The sequence below is a fragment of the Lissotriton helveticus genome, chromosome 6 (assembly GCF_964261635.1).
Source record: "Lissotriton helveticus chromosome 6, aLisHel1.1, whole genome shotgun sequence".
In the NCBI taxonomy this organism is placed as follows: Eukaryota; Metazoa; Chordata; class Amphibia; order Caudata; family Salamandridae; genus Lissotriton; species Lissotriton helveticus.
In genome coordinates, this window is record NC_136067.1 from 1,143,773,514 (window position 1) to 1,143,794,330 (window position 20,817).

Here is a 20,817-nt window from a genome sequence, read left to right on the forward strand (position 1 = left end):
CTACCTCCCTACCTCTGCCCGTAAGACCCTGGTACAAGACTTGGTAATAAGTAAATTGGACTACAGCAACGCTCCAAATGCAGATGTCAACGAGACCCTATTGGCCGAACTCCAGGTACCGCAAAACACTGCTGCCAGGCTTATTCTTAATTGCCCGTCAGGCATGCCCTCAGCACCATTGCTGAAAGAACTGCACTGGCTTCCAATGAAGAAAAGGTCTTGTTTTAAGATCTGTTTCCTCACCCATAATGCCCTAAATGGAAAAGGCCCGTTATATCTGCAACAAAAAATCAATACTTACACCCCAGGACGCTCTCTTAGATCTTGTGACAAAGCCTTACTCTGCGTCCCTCACAGTCATTTGTTGCGTAGTGGAGGAAAGGCTTTTTCTTATCTTTCTCCTCATTACTGGAACAAGCTGCCACTCTATGTTCGTACTTTTTCGAACTACTACAAATTCAGGAAACTCCTCAAAGCTCACCTATTCTAACTCTATCCTCTCTGTTCTGATCCCTACTTCCGCAATGCGCCGAGATGCCCTTGGGTGAGTTGAGCACTATATATTAAATAATTTAACATAACATAACAAATCTACACATTGTTTAAGAGCTGCAAGATTGTTGGTAGATGTATATGGCTAACCACTATTCTTTACTTTTAACCACACTATCTACAGAGACAATACTTGAACATACTTGCTAACCGGTATGTAATAATTATGACTATCAAATGAACCTTAAGTTTTGTATCTCTTCCCTATCTGCATCTTGTACACACATGGCACTATTATAACCATGTCTCTGTATCCTGTGAGGACAAAAAGTCGATTTTTACCTAGCACATGTTACACATATCCTCATTATCTCAAACACACTCTATCATCTCAACCCCTCTCACCAATAACTGGGTTAGAGAGCTTGGTTATTTTGCCTTTCTAAGACACTGTTAAAATGAGAGGGTTCTTCTATGTTACCTCACCCCCAGAGGATTTTGGTGGTTCAGGACTCTGGAATCCTTTGGATTATTTAGAAGGATACCTGCCCACTGGTACCACCAGTGGCATGATTCATCATCGGAACCTCACCCACTGCACTTAATGTGCTTGGGTGGGCTTGAAGTAATTTCTAAGCATAGCACTTATTATGGTGGGATCTGACTATGTTATGGCAAGATCTGTGATTGTGATCAAAATTGCCTGTAGGTTTTTCCGCTTGAAGTAGTTAGTTAATTTTTATGAAGGATACCTTTGACAAGGTTAAAAACACTTATAGAAGAATGTTGTCATGGTGTATTATGACCCCAAAAAATCAAAGGTCGACATGTTTCAGCCCTATCAAATGCCACACAAGGTCAATGGGCTATCTTCAGGACTGAGGGGCATATTACCAACAACTAGCGATAATTATAGCTATGTTGGCTTAGCGGCAATATTTTTATCGCCGAGCTGCGGCGATTTTTATCGCTTAGGAGCCTTGCTATTATCAAGGTTTATCTCCTAAGCGATAGAAATCGTCCGAAATGCATGAATATCGCTGAAAAGTCAGCGATATTCATGCATTACCGAGCTAATGCTCTTAGCCATGTTATCCACCTACCATTGGATAACATGGCTAAGAACTGCTCAGGGGCAGGTGTTAGCTTTTAGAGATATTCGCGCTTAGCGCGAATATCTCCAAAAGTTGGTAATAGGAGATAGCGATGTTAGCGACTGTTTCCAGTCGCTAACATCTTGGCACGCGAACTTTGCATGTCATTAGTGATAAATTTCACTTCCATGCAAAGCGGGGCCCAAGATGGTCGCTATCTCCTACTAGCTGTCGCTAACTGGTGTTAGCGACAGCTAGGTAATAGGAAGATAATTTTATCTCCGCTTTCTTGGCTTTTAAAGCCAAAAAAGCGGAGATAAACCCCCTTGATAATATGCCCCTGAGTTCTTTATAGATCCCTGGATTGCAAGTGATGATTTACCACTCTATAGACTACTATGAAATTGTGGCGTTCTCACACATTAAAAATCATGCATATGAGTACAAACCACACACTGGGGGAATTTCGTGATGTATATACTGTACATGGCTACTCTATGACTCCATGAGGCTTTGGGAGAGAGCGGACCCTTTAGTCAAACATTCGTCAAGAGTTTAGCTAGCCTTGTCCTCCGAGCCCAAACAATCATCCAAAGCTTTGCATGTTGTGTTGTCCTTGCTAATGGTTCATACACTCAGCACTGAATATTTTTTTTTTCACACAGTGATGTCATTGATGATCTCATTAAAGATGTCATATGTGATCTCATTTATGACGTTATCAGTGATGTAATGTGGAGTGTCATCAGTGATATCAGTGTTGATATCATTTTAGATATCTTTGATATAATGCGTGAAGTCATGAGCCTGCTTGGCAGGGCCGTGAGTAACAGCCTGTGCAGCGCCCCATTATTGGCGATTTGCATATGAACATGTTGCTCAGTTTCACAGTTGTAAAAAATACTTTGGGGCAGATTTACAATAAGTGACGCATTCCTGCATATCAGCAGGGATGCACCACTTATTGTGCGCCATGCCTACGCCACCATGGATGCGCCGCATTTACAATGCGGCGCACCATGGAGCAAAAACGGCACAGATGCGTCACGCATCTGTGCCGTAAAAGCGGCGCATTGCTAGAGTTGCGTCGCAAGCGTGACGCAGCTTCAGCAAGGCTAGGGGGCCCTATTCTTACAAAGCTGCGTCAATCCTTACGCCTGCTTCAAGCAGGCGCAGGGTTTTGACGCAGCTTGGGCCCAAAAGTGACTGAGTGAAATCTTGTAGATTTCACTCAGCCACTTTTAGGAGGCGTTCCTGCGCCGGAACGCCACCCCCTGCGCGGGAACGCCTCCTTCTGGCGCAGGGCTTTACAACGTGACGCATCTCCCAGATGCATCACGTTGTAAGTACCCCGCACCAGGTTGCATCTTTTGCGCCGCCGGTGCGTCACAAAAGTGACGCAACGGCGGCGTAAAAGGGCCGCAAGGGGCTTGTAAATCTGCCCCTATGTCTGTGCATACATTAACCATGGTACTATTTTGCATGTACATGGAGATAATTCACAGACATAAATACAATTTGGCTGAGATCCTTTCACAAGTCCTGATCAGTATACTACAGGTAAACATGGAAACCGAAGAAGTCATATTTTTCCTGCACCTAGATAAATTAATTGTTTTTAATAGTCAACATTTTATTTTGAAATAATAATTATGAAAAGGACCCCCATTAGTTACCACACCTATGACAAGTCTGAACCATTGCCAAGTTAAGTTAGGAGACACAGGATCAAATCTTGTACTTCTGTTTGGTGAATTACCAAACATCTTGTAAATCTCCGATTCTGCTGCTACATTACTCCTATGGGGTGCACACTAGATTTGCAGTACCTAAACTTGACCACACTACTGCAATACCCCTACATGAATGCAATAGTTTACATGCCTGTGTAATGTATGCATTTGTAATATACATTACATACATGGAGCACATGAATTTGCCCAATTTTTGTAAAAGAGCAAGATTTCGGTGCTACATCTGATTATCTCTTTTTAGTATCTGACTTGATCTGCCCATGTGTACATATCTGCATTTTCCATACCATGATGTATTTCTTCTCTGTAAATCACCTACTAAGCTCGTAATATGTAGGCTATACTATCCCGGTCTGTGATGCTGTGCACTTTTCACCTTTAACTGGGTGCTGTAGGTGCAGACCGGGTCAGTGTTCCCTATTACAGTTAGGGGCATTTTTATCAAATTATCACGCAGAGCAGCAAGTCACCTTGCTACTCTGTATGATAAGGAAAAGGAAAGAATGGGCCATATTTAACATTATAAGGCACATTCCTGTCATTTCCTAGTGCTGACTTACAATGTGCTGCCTAAGTCAACTCAGACACCATGGTGCATGGGTGCCTGTGTTGTTACCAGGATTGTTTTTGTGGAGTAAGTGACACCTTCCTGCACAAAATCAATCCTGAGAGGCATTTTCCACTTTCTATGTGTGCTGCAGAATGCAGCAAACATAGAATGAGGAAGTAACAAGGCTAAATAATAATATTTCTCCTAGTTACTCCTCACCTTGGAAGGCTTCACCTTTTGAAGCATTCTCAGGTCTACCATTATTGGTAAACCTGGGAATGCACCATCATCCATGGGTGGATGTGTGGGAACACCCACACACCACCCATGGAATGCCTACCTGGTACAGAGTAATGCAACGCATCGATTTACACTGAGTTGCGTTACTCTGAATTTATCAAGCCGCTCAAGGCCACGTAAGGTGGCCTTGTCTGGCTTGATAAACCAAACGTTTGTGTGGGGCAAAAGCGACACAACCCTTTGATAAATATGGTCCTTAATGTGCTGTTCTCAGGGCAGCCGTGAACTCTTAACTGCCCAAGGAGCATCAAATTAGTAAAAGGCAGGAACTGGCCTGCACTTCATAAGGGGACAGAGGTCCCCGGCAGGTAGAAGCGGTAAGTGCCTGAACCCGTCTGCAGGTCGATGTCTTTGTTGACTATGGGAACACTTTTCTCCCCATCCAAATGTAGCCCCTAGAAGATGCACTCACTGTGCGCCTCCTCTTTGTAGTGCACTGTCCGTGCACCTCCAGAAAGCTCCTTTGCCTCTGCGTACACGTCTAAGCACAACACCGACAAGACTGAAGTGCTCTTCTTTGGGGGAAATGCCTCCACATGGAATGACATCTGGTGGCCTCCTGAACTCTGACCTAATCCCACACTGACAGGCCATGCCTGCAACCTTGGCATCATCCAGGACAGCAAATTAACCATGAAACGACAGATATATGCAGTCTCCTCCTGCTTCCAAACTCTCTGCATGCTCCAAAGGTTCTTTGAATTGCTCCCTATCAGCACAAGGAAAATCTTCACTCAAGACCTAGTCACCAGTTAACTGGACTACAGCAACGCACTGTATGCAGGAACCACAACCCACCTCATGAAGAGACTCCAGATGGTACAGAGCTCAGTGGCCAGACTCATCCTCAACTGGCTCAAATGGATCCGCATCACCGCCCACCTCAGGAACATCCACTGACTCCCCATCCAGAAAAGATGCCAATTCAACATGTTGACACACGCCTACAAAGCCATCCGCAACAAAGGACCAGCCTATATTAACTACCGCCTGAACTTCACCAACCCGCTAGAGAACTTTGCTCTGCCTCCACCGCACAGACATCGCACATCCTCTGAAGCTTCTGTTCCTTCTACCTCGCTGCCAAGTTCTGGAACGGCCTTCCCCTCCACCTCAAATCAGCACCCTCTCTGGCGGAGTTCAGGAAGACACTCAAGACATAGCTTTTCGACTGAGCGCACCAGCCTAGCACCTGGATACCATTGAGGGTGATTAGCCATGCGCTACAATTATGATTTAATTGTTTGATTGATTTGATACAGCGCTTGGGTATATGGGGGCACACCCCCTTGAGGGACACTGGTGCTACACTTGCGTTGGCATGATTGGTATTACAGAGGGGGCTGAACAAGCATCTGGAAACTCTTCTATAATATCGGAGTGCCCAGGGTAACAGAAAACAGGTGTACATGTCCATTGCTCCTCCAGGGCACTTTGTGTAATACGGCCCTTAGTATTCCCTTGATAGACTTCCCATCAAAGTGTATTTATTATGAATTGGGAAGAAGGGCTGCCTTCAACATTTGTAGGTTATATTTTTTAACAGAAGTGACCAGGTTTACCAGCGGCTATGCTGAACTCATGTCATTTGTAGTGTGCAGTCCACATTCTGGCAATAAGAGGCTTGCCTCATCATTGGGAAGAGGAGCTGGCCTAACAGCTAGGGCGGTCGACCTCAAATCTCGGGAACCAGGTTCGAGTCTCGACAAGGACGCACAACATCCTGTGATTCTGGGAAAATTACCTAATCTCTCTGTGCCTAACAAAAATGGACGTGTCCTCATGTAAAGCAACTGGTGTTCGTGTAAATTGCTCTGATCAGGGCTGGACTGGGAACAGAAACCGGCCCTGGCAAACTGCTCAGCTGGGGAGTGCAGCCGAGCAGTTTGCGAGGGCCGGTTTCGGACGATTTTGTTACAGGGGGCCAATATTGCCGACCCCCGGTAACAAAACCGGCCCCCACCCAAGCGGCCTACCGGGGAAACGCCCAGTGCCCGCTATGGCCAGTCCGGCCCTGGCTCTGATACCCAATACCTTCGGGTCAAGTTTGTGCTATATAAAACTCTGTAAAATAAAATAAAAAATTGAAGCATGCCGAAAAAGGTCCCCTGCCAATTGCTTGACATAGCTCACAAAGAGCTCATTATGATCACCTGGGTATATGGGTAGTAATAATGGTAGTGCAGGGAGACAAATCAAAGGATGTGGTATTACTTTCCACATCTCGAAATGGGGAATAACATTCTAGACGTACATGCTTGCCCCCGTCCCAAGTTGCAACGCACGAAATGTTGCTGTATTTCTCTGCACAAATTCAGTCAGATTTTTATGATGAAACTTGCGCAGTGAACGATTGCGGTATTTTTGCACAATTTCAATTTTTCCTAAAACAGGATTACCTGCATAATTAGAATGAAGGTCAAAATGTGGACTTCTCAGAAGGAAGTGATGAAATCAGGGGCATAGCAAGGGTGTCTGGGACGCAAATTCAGGGAAGGAAAATGGCCCCCTGCCTGCATACTTGGGTATTAAAGGATAGCCACAAGTGGGGTTCAATTTACAGCACACAACCATGGGCTCTGGTGCCACTGCACCTGCTGCACTAATGATAGCTACCCCCCTCCATGAGTTCAAAGAGTGAAGTTCTGTAATCTGCTTTCACCGCCAATGTATTTCTGGCTAAAATTAATGTTATGCATTCAAATGTCATATCCACACAGCTGCAGATTGGCATCTTCATCACCAATTAAATAATGAAAATGTCTTTTTTTAAACCTCTGTATTATGTATTGCTCCCTTTAACAAAGTCGTCTTTGTACCAGGATAAAATGAAGTGTTTTATTTCCCTCACAGTCCAAAATAATTTCCTGCAATTTCACGCAGATTTGACTGTAGACGCGTGGCTCTGACCTGTCTTAAGGTAAAAGGTCAGAAGTTCAAAAGGAAAACCTGATACTTGACATGAGAGGTAAGCGTAAAATGTACCAGGCAGCTACCTTCACATTAAACTGCTTCCTCTACGTAATGGACCCTTGAAGATTTACTATCCTCAGACATGAGATAACATCCATTTCAGTTTCATTTTACACATAACTTGAAATGTTGCGCCTTGTTTTCATAGTTTTCGGTTTTTTCTGTTTTCAGTGAAACTCGTAATTTAGATATGAACAGTAATGCCAGGTTTTACCTGCCAACATTTATCCGAGATGCGTTTTTTTTTATTTTGCCCAGTATGTTCTGGGTGTGACAAAAACCACAATACTCATAAAACCGATATATGTGGAAAGAGGGGAAAACAGCACGGTTTTTTTGGTGAGCTTAAAGAAAAATGAACCACATATCAGGAATTGACCAGAAAAGAATGACAGTAAACTCAGTGGCACCACAAGTGCCATGAAATCATGTAATAAAGGAATAGAAAAGAAGCCTTACCTACTAAGCCTCACTGGAGAGACACATTGGAGAAATAAGAAGAAAACTGTGTGGGATATGTAAAAGGAAGTGGCGGAGCGCCGCGTTAGCCTCCTTGGCTTGATGCAGCGCTCCGCCACTTCTGAAACTGCCCAATATTTACAAGGATATGGTGCAGCCTTGCATTTCCCCCTGTGATAGCGCTAAGTTTAGCAACTTAGCGCCAACGAAGGCACCGTTGCACCATAGTGCAAGGGTGTCTGCGTGCATGGTAGGATTGTTCATGTGTAGGAAGGTATCCTTTCCTGCACATAAACAATCCTAAAATGCAATTCTGTCACTTTCATGTGTGCTGCTTCATGCAGCACACATGAAAGTGACAAAATGGCATTTTTAGTTCTCGCCTACGCAGCCTGCATGCGTTGCATTGGAAAAGACCTTTAAAAATCGATTCACGTTTTCTGCCAAAAATGTGCACGCATTGCATTGCTTTGCATTGCAACTCGTGCACGTTTGGCGATTCCCTTGCGGGAGAGAGCTTTCAAAACCATCTGTTAGTAATTAACAGATGGATCTGGCTCGCTCCCGCAAGCGAAACCGGCGCAGACCCTCTCCCCTCCCCCTGCTGCCTTTCAGCGGGAGGTTCGCGCGCTTGTTCTTAAAGTATGGGCACGTCGTGCCCTCAGATCCCTACTTCAACCACTGCCAAAATGTTCACTAGACCACTAATGCATAGGCGCTGGCTCTGCTCTCCCTCGGGGCTCTCTGTTAGTCAGAAGGCTCGCTCACATCCACTAACCAGTGTCAGTTAATGTTTGAAATGCTTATTTGTTTTAGACTACTACCGGGTACCGGCCAGGCGAGGTACGGCTGCCGTCAAAAAAGCTCCCAGACGTGAACAGAACATACAGTGTCCAACTATAACTCACTCATCTAGGTCCCTATTCTGTGCTACTCCAATCTCCTTCCTCCTTCTCAATGGAATCAATCAATCAATCAATCAAAGAATTTGTAAAGCGCACTACATAGCCGTGAGGGTCTCAAGGCGCTGGGAAGGGGGGCACGCCGCTACTGATCGAAGAGCCAGGTCTTAAGAAGTCTTCTGAAGGTCAGCAGGTCTTGGGTTTGTCGGAGGTTTTGGCGGCGAGGTGGGAGAAGGATCTGCCGCCGGCCGTCGTTTTCCGGATGCGTGGGACCGTGGCGAGGGCAAGACTGGCTGAGCGGAGGCTGCGGGTGGGGTGTAGAAGCTGAGTCATTCGTTGAGGTATGATTGTCCGGCGTTGTGTAGGGCTTTGTGTGCGTGGATAAGGAGTTTGAAGGTTATCCTCTTGTTGATGGGGAGCCAGTGTAGGTTTCTCAGGTGGGCGATGATGTGGCTGTGTGGGGCGATGTAGAGGACCAGTCACGCCTAGGCGTTCTGGATGCATTGCAGCCGTCTCAGGAGCTTGGTGGTTGTTCCTGCGTAGAGGGCGTTTCCGTAGTCCAGCCTGCTGGTGATGAGGGCTTGGGTGACGTTTTTTCTCGTTTCGGAGGGGATCCACTTGAAGATCCTGCGGAGCATTCGGAGGGTGTTGAAGCAGGATGCGGAGACGGCGTTTACCTGTTTGGCTATGGAGAGGGTGGAGTCGAGGATTACCCCTAGGTTGCGTGCGTGGTCGGTGGGTGCTGGGGCTGTTCCCAGTGAGGTGGGCCACCAGGAGTCATCCCTGGCTGAGGGGGTGGAACCGAGGATGAGGACCTCCGTCTTGTCAGAGTTCGGCTTCAGCCTGCCGGCCTTCATTCCCCTGTGGAGGTTGGCTTTGGCGGTGAGAGGGTCTTCAGTGAGGGAGATGATCAGTTGGGTGTCATCGGCGTAGGAGATGATGTTGAGGCTGTGCTGACGGGCGACGTGGGCGAGAGGGGCCATGTAGATATTGAACAGCTTTGGGCTGAGAGAGGATCCTTGCGGAACACTGCAGATGATCTCGGTTGTCTTGGAGCGGAAGTGTGGGAGGCGGACGCTCTGTGTTCTGCCAGAGAGGAAGGATGTAGTCCATGCCAGGGCCTCCTCTTGGATTCCGGCGTCGTGGAGGCGCGCTGTTAGGGTGCGGTGGCAGACCATGTCGAAAGCGGCTGAGAGGTCCAGGAGGATGAGGGCGGCTGTTTCTCCTTTGTCCATAAGGGTCCTGATGTCGTCGGTGGCGGCGATGAGGGTGGTTTCGGTGCTGTGATTGCTGCGGAAGCTCGACTGGGATGGGTCCAGGATGTTGTTGTCTTCGAGGTATCGGGTCAGTTGTCTGTTGACAATTTTCTCTATGACTTTCGCCGGGAACGGGAGCAGGGAGATGGGCCGGACAATTTTAAGGTCCTTGGGGTCCGCCTTGGGTTTTTTCAGCAAGGCGTTGATCTCGGCGTGCTTCCCGCTTTCCGGGAAGGTTGCTGTCTCGAAGGAGATGTTGATCGCGATGGCTGTGCTGGCTTTGTTGAAAATGTGATGTGGGCATGGGTCAAATGTGGTTCCGGAGTGGATGGAGTTCATGGTTTTGATGGTGTCTTCGTCGCTGACGTTTGGCCAGGCGATCAGGCGGCTGATGCGCATGGTGGTCGTGTGGGTTGGTGGGCTCGGCGGTGGATGTGGGGGCCGTGGTGTTGAAGCTGTTGTGGATGTCGGCGATCTTGCGGTGGAAGAAGTTGGCCAGTGAGTCGCACAGGTCTTGAGAGGGGGGGATGTCGTTAGTGTTGGAGCCGGGGTTGGAGAGTTCTTTCACGATGTTGAAGAGCTCTTTGCAGCAAGGGGCATCACCTTAGCCTGCACAACCCAAATCAACGCGTCGCCGCCTGGTCCGTAATGAATTCATATCAGGGAGCTCCAATTAAACCAATCTTCTCCTAAACTGTGCCCGCCGACTGTAAAGGACTCCTTCAGCAACAGACAAACACACTTGCGGATTCCATACCCAATCAGCGATTGGAAGCTTTGCAAGGCTCACTTGGGTTTGGTAGCGATGCCGGTAATGCTCCAATTCTAGCTTACCTTCCAAATGAACACTCCTAGATGACTTCGTCAATGTGTTTAACCGTGGACAGAGTGTTATGCGACAAGGAAGTGCTAAATGTAAGGACAAATTACATTTGTTAAAAGATTATCAACTGGGTGCGGACATGCAGCTGCATTCACGGCCGGTCCTTGTGTGTATGGTTTAGGTGATTGTTGATGGTGCCTCAATTTTGACTGTTTTGTGAGTGCTGTACAATTTGTTTTAAAATACAGTTCATGCCTCTTCAGGGCTGAAAAGATTTGATGTGTCGGTAAGTTGTCTTGTAAATGACAGTTTCCTATCGCTCAGGTAGTTGACTTTATGGTGACCTCCTGCCATGTAGGCATATTCTTGGTACTGTTTAAAATTTAGGAAAAAGAGTTCAAATTCGGATCTCAGATTCTGGACAAAAGGTCAAATTTACTGAATTTACTGAACCTATGTGAGAAGGGGTGACATTAGTATAATAATAAGTCAAGAGATGGTCGGCGCAAATGTAAACCAAAATAGGCATAATTGCTTTGTATTTTTGCCACTCTGGCTTATCCCCTTTGTGCTGCATGCCATTGGGCTGCATACTGTTGAGAATGGCCTGCCATATCTTATGCTTAACATATTGGACCCATTCCAGTCACAGCCTCCTGCAGCGTGAGCTGGTGTCAACATTTTTACGAAGGCTAATTCTTGATTCCTTTCCACCCCTGCTGGCAGGGGAGTAAGGTTGACGCTAATGTTTGAGAATATTGGCTACGTTCCCTTACACCATGCGTTTGAGCATACTGTATTTGTGATTCCACGTTCTATGAAGGCATAGACGACTAGGTTTCGCTGACACCAAGCTTGTTACTGTAACCCCCTTCCAGCTCAGTCTGCACTTCAGACAAGCCAGAGGCGTGCTTCTGTCTCCCAGTACCGAAACCCCCTTAACTTCACAGTACCCGTGTAGCGCATAACAAAGAGAAGTCCGGAGTGTCAGGATAAAAACACACTCGGCCACTGGTCTGTTGTCGCTTCCCCAGCACTGCAGTGCCCTTTTTATGGGCTATTTATTTTGCAACACCTCCGTTTTAACAGACTCATAAATCTCTCTCTAATAAACACTTGATTGTATACCATGATATTAAAAATGTCAGAAGGAGACAAAGGGTCTGGGCACACAGAGCCGTTATCCTGTTGTCTGGTTGCACACAGCGCCCTTTCTAATGCTATCATTTTTTGGAAATGTGAGTATATAGTAAAATATTGAAAAGGTATCCAGTGGAATGGGATCATCTCGAAAGTTTTGCCTGGTTCTGCACTCTTTCGGACTTTTCACATTCAAAAAGAACTCAAGACCCACCTCTTTGTTTGTTAACTCCCTCTTGTACCCGTCAGGCATCGCGCCGGGACACTCATGAGTATCCGTGCGCGCTACAAGTGGACATAACATAACATAACTCAGGACAGGGGGCATTGTGTATTGGCTTCAGGGCTGCGCTGGCCCGTTTCCCAGGTAGACTACAGGCCAGGTAGCTGCCAGGAGCAGCCGAGCCACCATGGCGCCTTTCAAGTATGAGCCTCCTGCACTGAGGGCTGGTATTGGCGTCCAGTCCTGCCCAGGTTACTGGGGATTCACCTCCATTTCTTGCACTGTCTCTGCTCAAGCCATGACGATAGCATAGTCAACCTTAGAAACCAGGAACTATTACTTTACTTCTCAGTTGTAAAAATGGAGGTGTTGTTTTGTGACGTAGCTAAAGACAAGATGACATTTTGACACATTGGCTCGCACTGTCCCTTCATGTACTAGAAGTATACTCTTACTAGACATGTATGAGGAGTTCCCTTGCTGTAGGAACAAGGAAGGCATAGCATTCAGTATGGGCACTGCCCTAAATCCCCTGCTTTCCATCCTTTCAGCTTTGCCCACTGCTCACTGCCCACACTCACTACCCACTACTCACTGCCCACACTCACTGCCCACTATTCAATGCCCACAATCCCTGCTCACTACTCACTGCCCACTACTAACTGCCCACAATCCCTGCCCACTACTCACTGCTCATTACTGACTGCCCACACTCACTACCCACTACTCACTGCACACTACTTGCTGCTCATTACTGACTGCCCACACTCACTACCCACTACTCACTGCACACTACTTGCTGCCCATTACTCATTTCACACAACGCTCTAATCTCTACTCACTACCCACGCTCACTGCCCACTACTCATTGCACACAACTCACTGCCCACTACTTGCTGCCCACTACTCACTGCCCACTACTCACTGCCCACACTCACTACCCACACTCACTGCCCACTACTCACTGCACACATCTCACTACCCACTACTTGTTGCCCACTACTCACTTCCCACTACTCACTCCCCACTACTCACTGCACACCGCTCTCTGCTCCTTGACATTCCAGGTCTGGCTTTGGTGGTGTCTGGCGTCCAGTGAGCTGGGGTGAGACTGGTTGATGTGAGATAAAGAACCGCACAAGGCCCTCATTATGATTACTCCTATAATTCCAACAGGGCCGGTAGCAGCAGTTACCGGCCCCATCAGAGTTACGAGATCTGCAGAAACAATGCAGATCTCTTAACTTTCACCAGAGTTCCACACGTGAGAGCAGCCAAAATCTCCCAGTGTAAGTCTGCCCCAACATGAGCAATTACAGAGGGAACCCGAACCGGAGTTACCAATTCCTCATGGACGGCAATTCACCAAAATGTCAAGGGTAGCAGAAGTGACATCACACACCATTTGACCTTTATTTTCACACACATACATACACGCACATTCACTTGTGCACACACTCTCTCTTACACAAGCAAACTCTGACCCGCAAGCATTAACACCACATGCATTTAAACATGTTTACATACCTCAGCTGCTAGATAGGGTCATATTCCAGATAGCTGTACTCCATCTTTAGGTCAAACCTGAGCAGCGCATGTGCTGCTCTGCGAGACATGCTGTATTAGAGTATGGACTTGAAACTTCACCACTCTCCGCCCATATTTTTCATTGCCTTGTGCCATTGTCCTTTGTAAATGCTTTCTTCTGATTTGTTAATAGGCTTGTATGTCCCTCCTTAGTACCGCCTTGTCTTCATTTGTAAACATCCATGAGGACTGGCCCTTTTACTTCTGTTGTTACACGGTATGCCTTATTTAGTCTGTAAGCACTATTTTCTTTAATGAATTTCTCCTCCTGCAGGCACGACATGCTTTCCTTCAACATTCAGCGTGCCATGTAGGCTTTCACTTTCGAAGCAGCTCGGGACAATGGCTGCCACTTCTTTGAAGTGAAATAGGTCTCGCATACAAGAGTATGAGCTATTTGCATTGTAAATGACAATGCCTTTTATTTATGTGTTAATTATCAAAACAGATAAATAAAAGGCATTGTCATTTACAATGGCAATAGCTTAAACTCTTGCAAATGCGGGACCTATTGCATAGCCAATAGGTCTCGCTTTTGGGACCTTATAAGTATTGAGTTATGGAGCTCAATATCCATGGTGCAACAACATTAACTGTTGCATGGTTAAACACTTATAAGGTCCCAAATTCGAGACCTATTGGCTATGCCTATGCTTGTTTTTAAAGCTGTGATAATGTACAGGAAGGGACACCTTCCTGTACATAAACAAACCATGGCAGTTTGCCTTTTCCATGTGTGCTGCGCAGCACATTTGGAAAAAGCAACAAGCATTGGCATAGCCAATAGGTCTTGCTTTTGGGACCTTATCAGTATTTAGTTATGCAGCACAATATCCTTTGTGCAACAACATCAACTGTTGCATGGCTAAAAACTTATAAGGTCCCAAAAGCGAGACCTATTGGCTATGCCAATGCTTGTTTTATCATAGTTGAGATTTGACATTTATGCTCCTCTAGGGCAAAATACTATATGATGCCCTATTTAATGAGACCTATAATGGGGATTGTATCTCTGGCAGTTTATGTTATGTTGGCTTGTATAATTTTCTCTTGTGCCCAAACGAGCTCTGGGTGCTTGGCTAAACTGTTGCTCTTTCAAATATTTTAATGTGTGTGGTATAATGGACTGCAGATCGCCCAGTGACTTTTAGAGGGAAGATATTTTAATTCATGCACCATTATATATCCATTTTAGAATGGTGATATGTGCTTGTTGAATTTATTCAATTAAAAGGTATGTATTGGTGATGTTATGATATTTTTAATTCTATATATAAATGAATTGGCTAATGTGTAATCTTTCTGTAAGAATTTATTTCTTGGAAATACAGAATTTAATCTTCATCTAATAAGAACGTCCTAATTAAAAGTGCTATTTCTTATTTACAAGCTCTACTGTTCATTGATTTGAACAAAGAATGGGCAAGTACAGTTATCCATCACAACGCACACAAATATTATGTACTTGTTTTTTATAGCCATTGTCACTATAAATCAGTTTAATGGTGCAAAATCTGTCGACACAAAACAGAAGCAATTGGACTCCAGAGAGGAGTTGCCGGATTCAAACTCGTGACTTCTAAAATAATGCTTGTGATAGCAGGGATAGGTCCATTCAAAAGAAAACTGCACCGCTCAGCAGTACAATTGGAAATATATCATATACAATCACACACAGTGCATATCTCTCTCTCGGAGTGTACGCTTTACTTTCCTTATTCTGAACAGTACCGTAATCTGCAAAAAACAGTAGCTGAGTGGTGCGGAGTGCATGGACCTGCACTCAAGGATTCAGAGAGGGTTGACTCAGACTTTTAACCTTCCAAGGTTAACAAAAGGAGTGCCTTCGAGTTGGTCGTATAAATTGATAGTGTGTCCTATTAGACAGTGATTATTTTCCATTTGAGTTTTAATTTGATATATATAGCTCGCTGCTCAGTAAACCACTGTGGCAATTTAAAATCACGGAGAAAACCCAAAATTGACAGCTTAACTGGCATGTGTGAATCGCCATTTTTTGTTTATAGTATTGAGGCGGGAAGCTCCACCTACTACTGTTTTATTAAATAAAGATCAACAAAGTCCAGATGGTGACCATATGATTCTTCCTTCTGTGAAGATTTTCCCAGTGCTTAATGTTTTCCCTAAAATGCGTGTGAACAAGCATGATAAACGTTACGCTGTCATCATCCCGGTGGTCCCGTGTGTTAAGAAAATGTCACAAAAGTGAATGAAATATGAATATAATGCAAGCGTATTGGCTAGCGGTTCTCACGGCCTGCAAGTGGCCAGACCCTGGGGCAACGACCATCCTAGAGTACTTGTTAGAAGATACCAGACGAGCCTCAGTAGAAACAAGCATTAGCCGTGCGGCCATGAAAGTAATGCAGCCGCGCGGCCGTGAAAGCAAAAGTGATCGCAGGGACGCGATCTGTGGTGGGGGAGGGGCAGAGCGAGGTGCTTGGGAGATGAGGGACCTGGCTGAGAAGAGGCTGATAGGCAGTGAGTGGCTGGGAGGGGGGGCGGGGTGTGTGTGAGCGGGAGGGGGGCCGGGTTGTGTGTTTATGCGTTGATATTGAGGAATGGCTAGGCAGGGAAGGGAGTTGCTACAGAGGAGGAGGGCTTCATGGGAGGGGGTAGTGAGAGCAGAGAGCAAGGGGTGGAGGAGCATGATTCAGGCACTGTAAGTTTTAATGAGCCATAAAAGAAAGGCAGATGGTGGCTGCGCGCGTGCACGCACGCGTGCACGCGCGCGTAACCGCAAGCTTGAGGCCAGCAAAAGCCTTTAGTAGCACTTTGAAAACCCACTTACTAAATGTCTCACAGGGCAGTGCATGCGCTGGCTCAGGGGAGACCGAAAAACAAGGAATATAATAATGCATTTCTCCTCATTTTGTCAAGTTAAGACCAGGATTTACCTGGTCTTCATTGTGGTGCTGTTTTCTATGTACGCCACCCTTGTACATAGAGGGCAGTGTCAACAACAATGGGCGTTGCGGTGGAATGCCCACCACAACACCCACTGCCCACCTCTTTCACGCTAACCGTAGCATGAAAGGGGGCCTTATGTACAAGGCAGCATTAAGCCATGTTAAGTGGCTTAACGCTGCCATGTACATAAGGCGCAGCCCCTATCGCCACCACAACATTGGTAAAAGTGATGTTGTAGTGGCGATAGAGGAGTGTACATATGCCCCTGTGTTTTTTAAGTGTGAAACACAACCATCTTTGTAAATATAACTGTTGAGCTTTGTGGCCTTTCGACCTGCACCAGGGAATGGTTCCCTTACAGAGATAATTTACCGTTTGCCATTCTAAACGGTTAAACTCCAAAGGAAATGGTGATCACAAATGTGTTGTATTACTCAGATGACGTCCAGTTCAAGGCAAAGGTGATGATGACAGCTTAAATTTCCAGTTTGAGAGAGAGATAAGATCTTTTCCCTATATTTTTCTTCAATAAAAACAGATCCTCCTCTGAGGAACCATCAACGCCTTTTGATTTTGAGTTGGGGACCTTCTTGAGCATATTAGTTATACCTATCAGTATATTGTTGATAGATCATTGCCACTGAAATAGTATATTCTACTGCACTAACAAAAAATACCACCAAATACTCGTATTACCCCTCCAGAAACCCGAATCAAAGATACATATTATATTGCAGTGCAGCAGATCTTGAACCATAAAGGCGGACTTCATATCTTTTCAGATGACATAGATGTTAGTGTTCTGTGACTTCCTCACAATCTTCAAGAGAATGAAAAACTCCCAGTCAGAGAGTACACAAATCAACTACGTGAACTAAACATAAGCATATATGATAATAAAAGCCTCTATTGCAATCCATAATAACCTCCACGCTTTTACCACTACCTTCACCTCCATGAAAAAAATTATCCATCATATATGCCTCAAGCAGACCGCACCTTCTCCCTATAGCTTAGCACTTTTTTGGGGGGGAGAGGGGTGGGAGGTGGGGGGTTTATATAGCACAAACACAACCAAAGATATCAGAGGGCTTTACATGAGCACCAGATGCGTTACAGACGGACACATTCATTTTGGTAGGCACAGGGAGATTAATTGATTTGCCCAGAATCACGGGATGTTGAGTGTCCATGCCAAGACTAAAGCCCGGTTCCCCAGCTTCGAGGTCAACGCTCTAGCCATTAAGCCACATCCTCTCCCCTCTCCCTAGTCTTCTTCTATTCCAGTAATTGTTTCTCTCTCACACAGGGACAGAGTTTGCAGTCTCACTCTTCAAGGTTACCTGATTCCCTGACACCAAGGGCTAACATTAGTCATTTAAGAACACAGGGGCATATTATCAAGGGATTTATCTCCGCTTTTTTGGCTTTAAAAACCAAGAAAGCGGAGATAAAATTATCTCCCTATTACCTAGCTGTCGCTAACACCAGTTAGCGACAGCTAGAAGGAGATATCGACCATCTTGGGCCCCGCTTTGCATGTCAGAGATATTTATCACTAATGACATGCAAAGTGGGCGTGCCAAGATGTTAGCGACTGGAAACAGTCGCTAACATCGCTATCTCCTATTACCAACTTTTGGAGATATTCGCGCTAAGCGCGAATATCTCCAAAAGCTAACACCTGCCCTGAGCAGTTCTTAGCCATGTTATCCAATGGGAGGTGGATAACATGGCTAAGAGCATTAGCTCGGTAATGCATGAATATCGCTGACTTTACAGCGATATTCATGCATTTCGGCCGATTTTTATCGCTTAGGAGATAAACCTTGATAATAGCAAGGCTCCTAAGCGATAACAATCGCCGCAGCACGGCGATAAAATTATTGCCGCTAAGCCAACATAGCGATTATTATCGCTAGTTGTTGGTAATATGCCCCACAGTATCTTCTCTTTGCCTATTCCCATTAACCACCACGAAAATATTTCCACAATCTGAGACATAACTAGAACTTTTCTCTAAAATTAGCTTTGATGATCCTAAATGTCATTAGTACATCAAACTGCATACTCTTCGTCCCACGCCTACATATCCCACCTCAAAATAGGTAATGGACTACTAGAAAGTTACTCTCAAATTAAGTAACAGAGTATCCTGATGTCCAGATTCCCACAAACACCTCAGCCTGCGACAATTGAAATGAAGATATTCTTCTGACAAAGAAGGAACTGAGCACCAATCGAGCATTGACATCCTTTCCAGCAAGCAATCTCACTTACAAGAACCAGTCAACATAATAATAAGGTATCAGCTGTACATAGCTATATCAAAACCTCCATATGATAGCCTCAAAGAAATCCCACAAACAGAAAATGCCACTTCCCACCCTGTTGTCTGCAAATGAGAGCACATCCCATGAATAGACCCCCAAAACCCTCAACACAAGGTTAATCAACCTGCAAAAGCAATCATAGCTAAAGCTACCCTCATCTCACATCCTATATAACTCAGATTTACCCTACTGGCCCCCCCCAACATGAGGAATCCCTTGAAATGCCAAGACAAAATAACCTCAAGCACTAAGGTGCAGTAGGACTAATCAAAGAGCTGTGTAGGCACACAAACCTTGTGGACATCGAATACATCAAAATCATGCCCTTACCACCTCATAGGGAACCATTATACCGCCTGTCAGCTCTTGCCAACATGTCTACCCTTTTAACCTTTCACTTGTCTGAACTGTATGTGCCCTAAGACTTTGGACTTTAGAACTGAGCACATGAGTCCCCTCTATGAGATCGAAATACGTGGTCTTATGGGGATAGATCCGAATTGACAAGCTGGCGAGACATGTTAAAAGGGAGGACTGTGGAATTTTAGTTTGTGAACTGAACATCATCTGCGCCATCTTGCCCATTCCCCAGACTCATGTATGAACATACACAACAGCCATTTTAGGTACCATGGTCTCCTTGTTCACGATCGATCATCAGCGCACTTCCCTGACCCTGCAAGCATCCCCCATGCACCCTGGCTGCCCCCGCGCTCACATGCACAAGCCATGAACACTCCTCTTCAGCATGACTCTGCCTCTGGGAATCACACCCCGCGCCTGACCAACACCTCCTTTCCTTCCATGAATACCCCTCTTTTGATGACCCCTTCCTCTGAGCCCGATTGTCTGTACGAACCGCTGGTCATCCCTTGGCCTGAGGATACAGTTTATTTCCCACTACTGTATGCACTCGACCCTTTTCAAAGGAGCTACTATTGATCATGACCTCCCCACCCCTTGAGATTCGATCAGGCGCACACATTCCAAAGGAATCGGCGAAACACTCAGCTGCGTGATAGCTGCGTGATAGCCCCCTCCTGTCGTACTGTAGCCACGTGTTGGAATGAGCCGGAACTGGGGGGGTACCGGGGATGTCATTTTTCATTACTTCATAATGTCTTCCAATGTTAGAGGGGCCGATCTCCGAGGGCCAGGTTATGCTCACCCGGTCACACCAAGACCCACCTCTCCCACAGAACTTGCCGAGTCTTGATTGTGAGGTCCTCACCGGGGAGGACTTCGGGTCTAGGATCGCACACACTGAGCTCACACCGCACTACGAACAGACAATACACCGTTGGATTTTAGGAACAGGTTCCTAAAAGGATGAATCCAGCTCGGATTCATCCTTACGCGTTGCAGGGTGCAATCAGTCCTCTGCTGTTAGATCACAGTCCTGTTTCCTAACTGATTTTCTTAGGGGTGCCTCATGCTGGGCACCTGCGTGTCTTTCTTTTTCCGTGGCAAAACCTTATTCTATAGTCAAAAGTTTATGCAAAAAGGGTGATGTTGTTGAATAATCAAGGGAAGAGAGGGAGGAGTGGGATCAGATCTCTGAGCACACCAAGGGACCAAAGGAGCAAAGGACGACGAGCAGGCAGGCCCATCAGTCGGGCTCAAAAAGGACGGGGACTTCAGGCACGAGTGGGTCAGCAAACCGAGGGCTTCAAGGTAGCCCTTCATTCCTTAATCTGCCGAGTTTGAGAGTGGTGCCTCGTCCCGCGTCTCGTTGCTCTGTGGCTCCATCTTTGGCTGAGGTCACACGTGCTTCATGATCTGTGGCAAGATCTGTGGCAAGGGCAAGATGGCCGCCTGGTAGGAGCTCCTGTGAGGAGCTCCCAGTGCTGGGGATCCCATTCGGGCATTATCCCTGTTAGCACCTACCAGCACGACGGAACGAAAGTAGAAAGAAGAACGGAACGAAAGAGTAACTGGATCGAGTAACTGGATTGACTAATGACCCCTGAAATGCTCCGCGATCGGACTTTCGATTCTGA